Genomic DNA, 7,905 nt, shown 5'->3' on the forward strand with positions numbered 1-7,905 from the left:
TTTTTGTTGCTTTCAAAGCATTTAATGATGTTTTTATGAAGAGACACTTAAATACTAGCAAAAAAATGAAATCTCAACAAGGCAACTGTGTTCACTTTTGTACTACCAGGACAACGAAGGTCAGTGATTGACTGAGGCAAAACAAAACAAAAACATACAAATCAGTTTTGAAAGAGAGAAAGAAACTTTAAGCTATGTGTTACAGAAGTGGTGGGAGAGAAGCAGTAACGTTTCAAAGCTCTTATTAATACAGATTGCACTCAAGAGGATGGGAGCACTCAAGATTCACCATGTTTATGTTTGAAAAAGAATGAAAAAAGTCAAAGGGTGCACAAAAGGAGCTTAAAGACTTTTATTGCATGGAAATTGGTATTAGTCTCTTATCTTCTAGCTTAAGCACCCTGTGGTAGCAGGCTTTGAATAATGGGCAGGGTGAAAGGTAAGAGAGAGAAGGAAATTAGAAAGGGAGAGAGAGAGGGAGGAAGGAAGGAAGGAAGGAAGGAAGGAAGGAAGGAAGGAAGGAAGGAAGGAAGGAAGGAAGGAAGGAAGGAAGGAAGGAAGGAAGGAAGGAAGGAAGGAAGGAAGGAAGGAAGGAAGGAAGGAAGGAAGGAAGGAAGGAAGGAAGGAAGGAAGGAAGGAAGGAAGGAAGGAAGGAAGGAAGGAAGGAAGGAAGGAAGGAAGGAAGGAAGGAAGGAAGGAAGGAAGGAAGGAAGGAAGGAAGGAAGGAAGGAAGGAAGGAATCAGTTCTGGCTCCAATGCCTATCCAGATAATGGGGTATCTAGGGTCCTGGGGTAAGTTTGCCTCGACTGCAGACTGCATGGGGGTACCTTGTTATACATAAGTTTTCCCTCCTTGGACATATGTTTCACCTGTAACTACTTTACTTTTTTTTTTTTTTTTTTTTTTTTTTTTTGGTGATAGTTCCTCTGCTAGTGACATTTTTTAGCAGAGAAGATCAAGTCTTGAGTAATGTTTATCTCCCTACATCACCCATCTTTCATCCAGAATAAATTTGGTTGTGGATAACTTGTTTGTACAACAAGGTCAGGGTCACACTGAATTGCGCAGCTATCACCAAGTATAATCAGAGCATACATGATCCATCCGCACTTAAACAAACTAAAAATAGAAGGGGTATAATACTATTAGAATATTTTGATTAGTAACTTCTGTACAATGTTTTATTCAATAGGTTTCAAATGGGCATAACCTTTCTACACCTTTAATGATCCGATACAGTTAGCATATTCATTACTGCGTTCAAATTCCTTCATTCACTCTGTGATGCAAATTTTTGTATTGTTCTGCGAACTGGGATAGAAGTAGGAACACATTGATCCTGCAAACCCTCACATTTTCTCGCATCTCTTAACCTGACTTCTTTTTTAGTCTTGCTGACTGTCTTTTATATTCTACTTGCCAATGTCTAGTAAACTTGTCACTGAAAAATCATTATTCTACATATTTATATTTCGTTGCCCTGGAATTTCTTTTTGTTTTACTCTGACAAATAAATTTCAGTAACAGAGTATTTAACAGCTAGACAATATGATTGGATATATTCTTGTTTTACATACATTAAAAGTTTCAAAATGAGACTTCATTCTTCTTATTTGTCAATAGCTTTCCCAGTATACTGATGAAAAGTAATAATGGTTTTCCTGATGTATTTGTTCAATTGCAGTAGCTGGCATTCAGTTTTTTAGGACAAATTTAGTCATTCCATGGATTTGAATACTTGGCCAAAGAGGATATATTTTTATTTTCCATCACAGTAAAGTTACCAAAAGCAGAACACACCTGAAATCCAAATTGATGTCCATTATCATAAATAATATATTGTTGGTTTCCTTTGTGGTTAATAATTGAGACCAAGTATGTAATCATAAGATTAATGCTAAATCATGATGGGAAGCAAAATTACTACTTACTGTAATAATCAGGTCCCATCATGATATAACAGCAAACTAAAAAGAAATCGAACACGATTATTTGCAAAATCATGCTAATATTAATCAACCATTCTTATTGATTGAAGAAGAGTAGTAGAATTCTTGACAGTTTCTTTATTCAGTTGACCACTTCATATAATAAATTCAACCAAGATGATCTTTCTTAAGTCATCTGTGTGCAGGAGATTACAGTGGTTCTGCAGACTGATATGATCACTTTCGAATGCCAATTTACTAAACACAGGAATCTTGTATTCTGTTCCATTCCTAAATATATATATATATATATATATATATATTTTCCTCATAGATATCTTTATTGCAGAAATCTTAGACTTATATTATTAGAAATGACTAAGATATATTATTATCCATATTGAAACATGCATTTTAGAGTCTAGCCATAGACAGAATTCCTGTTAGCTTATTGTCACCATGTGAAAGGCGTGTAATAACTCAGTAGAAGAAATCTGTCACAAAACAAGAAACGCTCAGAATTGCATGGTCAAGAGCAAAGGGAATGTCCTAAAGGATGATTCAAATTTGGCAGCTCTCAGAACAGAATCAAGTAGATATCATACTTAGTTCTTTCCTCAAAATCTTAATTGCTTGAATAATGATAATGTCTGAAGTCCTTGTCCCACAAAGAGTTTTTTGTATTTTGTGGCATGCTATCATATACTCTAATTTTTACCCTGAAGACATAAAGGTTTTTCCTGGATTTTTGGGTATAATGCCTCTAATTTTAAAATTGTTTTAATTGCATTTTGAACATGTAACAGGATCCTATACATTCTTGGCAAATCAAAAAAAGCAAGATGGGAAGCAGAAAAATGTAAATAAGAACACTTGGAATAATACTGTAATAATCCTCCTTTTGCCATTTATTTAGTATTGCTTGGACTGAGTACTAAGAATAACACAAGTGAGTTAAACTCAACAGAAAGGAAAGCAGGAGATGTGTAGGTTTGATTCGCTGTTTCTCGTTTCTCTTATTTACAGAAATGTAGGGGGGAAAAAAGAGGCTGGGATAGGTAAATATGGATGAATGCTACAAATTTAGTGGTCAGTGAAGGAGGAAAACATGTTCCTCAGCTAATTGCAAGAGATCTTGTGAAGTTTAGGGGGTTTCTTGGAATTTGTTTTATGAGAGTCACTTCAGGGCAGGGTCTTCATAGAGTTGTCCTCTGTTAATAGCTGACACACTTTCATGATATTTGAGCAATGTTTTTTTCAATGAAAATTAGGTTCAAGAAAAGAATTTCCATTAATTTGTATAATATATTACCTTCCATTAATTAGTATCCTAAGTAGTTCATCTGTGATCACTAAATTCTGCATAAAGTGAAAAATGGAGAGGCATAATATATTGACCTGTAATTTTATCATAAATTCATGCATGCTATAGCATCAACGACATTCAGAAACTGCATTAACCTTTGGAATAAAGTGAATCATCAAGACAGTAACAGCTGAAGCATATGTGTCACCTCTACCTAGCAAGGTATGGAAAAATGCTTTCTTCCTGTGTGCCCAAGTCATGTAGAAAAATATTTCAGCTATGAGTAACAAGGCATGTTTGTCCAGCAATATCAATCATATGCAAGTAAATATTAAGTACTTACACCTACATTCAAAACAAAATTTGTGGATCGTTTGACCAAGGAAGAAAGCTGGAACAACCTCAGAAAGAATCTGGCACATCACCAGCTAGTTCTATATATTAATGTAATGAAGACAGATGGCAATAGACTTACTATGACAATTATTTCAGCACCACTTCTACTGTCTGTTAGGCTGATAAAGTTTTTTTGAGTATAATCAGAAAACATAATTTTTGAGAAATAGGATTATTTATAGTAGTGTGCAATTTTTTTGCCAAGGAAAAATATATGTTTTTGTCCATACTGATTCAGGAGACATTTTTTAATTAATAAACTACTGAGAAAATAGTGGGGAAGAGTTGAGTAAATTAGTTTCTGCTGATTACGTGTGGCAGTTGCCCTCTACAGAATCCATTATCAGAGTGGGAGGAAACACCCCGAAACACGGACTTTCTAAGCAGAATTAGGAGAAGTGTTTAAGGCAACCATGAAAAAGTGATTGAAGGTTCTAGTGTCTGGTACAGCATGATTGTAACCTTTCCTCCATACCAAAGCCACTGTCGGAAAGAATAGCAATTATCTGACCTAGCTGGAAGGAGGATATCTGTTATCCATGTTTCAGAAAGGTGAAACAATCAGGGTAAGAAATAGAACTGAAATTTATTGCTGAGCAGCCTTATGAGAGAAAAGAGTTGATGTCTAAATAAAACAGATTGTTTTCTTCTTTTAATGATGCATAGCTTTTTCTTCCTTTATGGAAAAAATAGTTATGGCCTACCATGTGGGTGTTTTTTTACAAAATTAAAAAAATACTTGTAATATTTTGTGTTATATTTTCAGCACATCAAAAATCAGTTCTCATATACTCTCCATGTTTTAAACACCTGCTTGTACAGTGTTGAATCACCTCATCAAGTTGTATGCTTGCCTGCATGTAAAGGCAAATGTCTTTTTAACTTTTTCAGACATAAATAACTGTATAGCTTTCTCACTTGAGGCCACTGTGTCTTGTTGAATAAGAAAAATAAATAATTTTCAAAACCCTTTTACCAATATTTGCATGGCTTAGAATAAAAGACAGACTTAGTCAAAGGCTCCTGAAATTCAGAATTTATTGAGGAAAGTGAGAGCAAACTACTGTTCACTCTATCACAGTGATATAGCTTTTCTAAATAATCCCTTTGTCATGATGCTTGACTGATTCCAGTTATAAGCAAAAAACCCCAAAGTAAGTATTAAAAATTAATGCAAATTTATCCTTGTATCTTTCTTTTCTCCTTAATTTCAAATATCACTTGATTTTTACATAAACTAGTGTATTATTTAGTGGATATTTTCATCAGATTAACGGCTGAAATACAAATATTATAAATGTTGCAAAATTCTTTACATTGAATCACATCATATAGTAGGAAATCGCTAGCACTGAGAAACAGAAATTATGAAAAGATCCATTGACTAATTGACTGGAAGACAACAATCGGTCATCTAATGCTAAAATATGGATAAGGAAACCGCATACTCATCAATTAACTAAAATATTGCAAAGCTGTTTCAATACATTATTCAATGGCAATATGAATCAGGGCTAAGCCAGTAAGTCACTCTAGAAGGCCTTGGATATTATTATCAGGTTAGGTAAGATGTCCTTTTGCCATTTAGATGTGGCCTTTTGCCTTGTGTGAAGCTGCATGTTTTGCCCCAGTTAACAAATAACAGACCATATAATACACAATCAATGGCACAATTTGCTGTCACTTGGCTTTACATCTCCCCCTTATTTATGCCTGATTCACTCTTCTGCACCTAGAATATTCTAAAATGAGAAACAGTCACTCATATACAGAACTTCAACTAATTAGTAACCACCACATTTGGTTTTATATTAAATGCCATACAGTCTTAAGGAGAGTCCATAATTTTTCAAAACTGACCTGTACTAAAAAAGTTCACACTCTAACAAGTTTTTAGAGGGCAAAATTCTTCTTTCTAAAAGTGGTGGACTGCTTGAAAAGTTCATTAAAAAATCCCCTAAGTAGTAGCAAGTAATATGTAAAAATACTTATTTTTCCCCTGAGTTCTTTGCAGAAACTACAATGCATCTATGGTCAACACGAGTGAAAAACAATAAAATTTAAGAATTACAGTTCCAAAAGAGTAAGAAAGAACAAAACTGAAAAACAATCCTTCTCCCCTCAAAATAATTTTGTAATGTATCTGGAATTTGTCATTTCTCTTTGTTTGCAGAAATTCTCAACAATTATTTGTGAAGAACAAATGCTACAAAGAAGAGATAAGAGGAATTGGAAAATGATTCAGCATTCCCTGTATCAGCACATGTTCCCAGAGTAGCAAAACATCAATAGTCCTTTGTGTTTTACTTCAGTCCAACTGGAGTTGAAACTGATAAAGAACAGGTCACTCATTTTTTATATAATACTTACAATAGAAAGATGGAAATGTTGGCTTTGTACCTTCTAGTCTAGTTGTAGAACTGATCACAGCTGGGTTCAAAGTTAAATAAGGACAGAAAAGCAGAGAAAGATGAAATATGTGATAGAAATATGTGGGAAGAACACAAGTTTTGTGCAAATTCTATGGGTGGCTTTTTTCCTATTTGAGATCAAAATTTGTCTCTATTAATCTGAGAACCTCTTCTACCTTTTCTCCAAGAATTATAGTCCTCAGGTTTGGTGCCATTGGTTGCAGTAACATGGCAACTACTGTAAATGTTTTATTTTTCTACCACAGCCAGCATCAAAACCTTTAGTGGGAGACAAATAATCCACCAATTGCAACGTGTTCTGCTCAGAAGTTCATTAATTCATTCTTCATGTTCGTTTAAAGGTTACCTTTTAGTTTGTCACATCATAAATTTCTAAACAAACAAAAAATTTTAAATTTTCTTCGGAAAAACTGGGGGTGCAATCAGTGAACATCCGTACAATCTCTATTCATCTCTTTCTTTGGCTGAATATGCAGAGATGTATCAATTTAAAAAAAATTGCCAATTTCCCTTCTTTAATAATATTTTGTGATAATGAATTAAATAAATTAATTGGGAAATGAGCAATCAAAATGGCTGGTTTTATTAAATGTGTTATAGTTTCATTTAAGAAACATTTTGTTATTCTTATGCAATAATAATCATTATCATTCAGAAAAAAATGATGCAAGACTACTAAGTATTCATGCAAAAATAAGTTTTGTTATTTGTATGTAAGACATCCTGAACTGATAGGTGAATCCTGCTTGCTATCTAAATTCTTGGTCAGATCTTTTAGTTCCTCAAATGAAGTCAGTTACAGTCCACTGAAGTGAAGTCTAAAATATACATAGAATACAGCTATCCAGACAATATCAGAAAACCATGTAAAGTTATGAGATTTATTATCATCAAACCAGTAAATACAATTTATGAAATGCATGAGAACTATTAAATATATTCTCACTATCATTGATTTGATAAGTATTTTTGAGGAGATTTTTTCTCATCAATGTTTTCATATGTTTACTTTTCCTCACATGCAACAGCTGTACTGTTTGAATTGGGGAAGAGTTCTATGGATTCTGCTGCTGAAATATATCAGTGTTTGGTTTCATTCTATATTTGAAATAAACTTTAATAATCCATGAAATTAAAGATAAAAATCACAGTAAAAACATTTCATGTCAACATGATTCTTTCTCAGTGTTGACAATTTGTTTTATTTTACTTTAACAAAGAGTCGTCTAACTGAAAAGAAAATTGGAAATAAAAATAAAAATATTCAGCACAAGTGATATCAAAACCCATCACATTCAGTCAGTGATGAAGGTTTACACCTTTCTTTTCTTGTGTGCATTTTTTTAGAAAGAAAGCATAATCAACACAATCAGCAGCATTTTACAAAGCCTCAGGCATTGTCCTAAAGTCTTGCCTTTTTATATTATTTTCTTTCCCTTTTTCCCTCCCCTTCAGTTGCCTAGAGAGGAGATGAATTCTCAGTCTGAATTATGCAGATGCACTCTGCCAACATTTAAGAAAAATTTCTGAAACGATGTTGCATAACAGAAACTCCAATGAGGACTCAACTATTTGGTAGTGAAGAGAAGTTCCTTATCTAGCTATCCCTTTTATTGCTATAATAATTTTAAATTCAAATTTAATGCACATTCAGTTGTCTTATTTTTTAAGGGAGACAAAATAACATTTTAAAGTGTAATCGTACTGACTAAAAGCCTTATTACTAGAGTAAACTGAGATATTGCATTTGAATTTCTTCAGTAGAAATTGGTGAGCTGCACATTTAAAATTTGATACTACTCAAGATATTGACTATTTTTGTCAGCTAATTGTCAGGTAAAT

General features: G+C 33.5%; 1 long non-coding RNA gene across 1 annotated transcript; it reads left to right on the forward strand.

The window, feature by feature from the left end:
• Positions 1-671: 671 nt before the first annotated feature.
• LOC148224821 (uncharacterized) lies at positions 672-7,233 on the forward strand. Its single transcript, XR_015801964.1, has 3 exons — positions 672-792; positions 3,362-3,457; positions 5,805-7,233. It is a non-coding gene; the product is annotated as an uncharacterized LOC148224821 (long non-coding RNA).
• Positions 7,234-7,905: the final 672 nt, after the last annotated feature.

The sequence above is a fragment of the Sturnus vulgaris genome, chromosome 2, assembly GCF_052056855.1.
Source record: "Sturnus vulgaris isolate bStuVul1 chromosome 2, bStuVul1.hap1, whole genome shotgun sequence".
Taxonomy (NCBI): Eukaryota; Metazoa; Chordata; class Aves; order Passeriformes; family Sturnidae; genus Sturnus; species Sturnus vulgaris.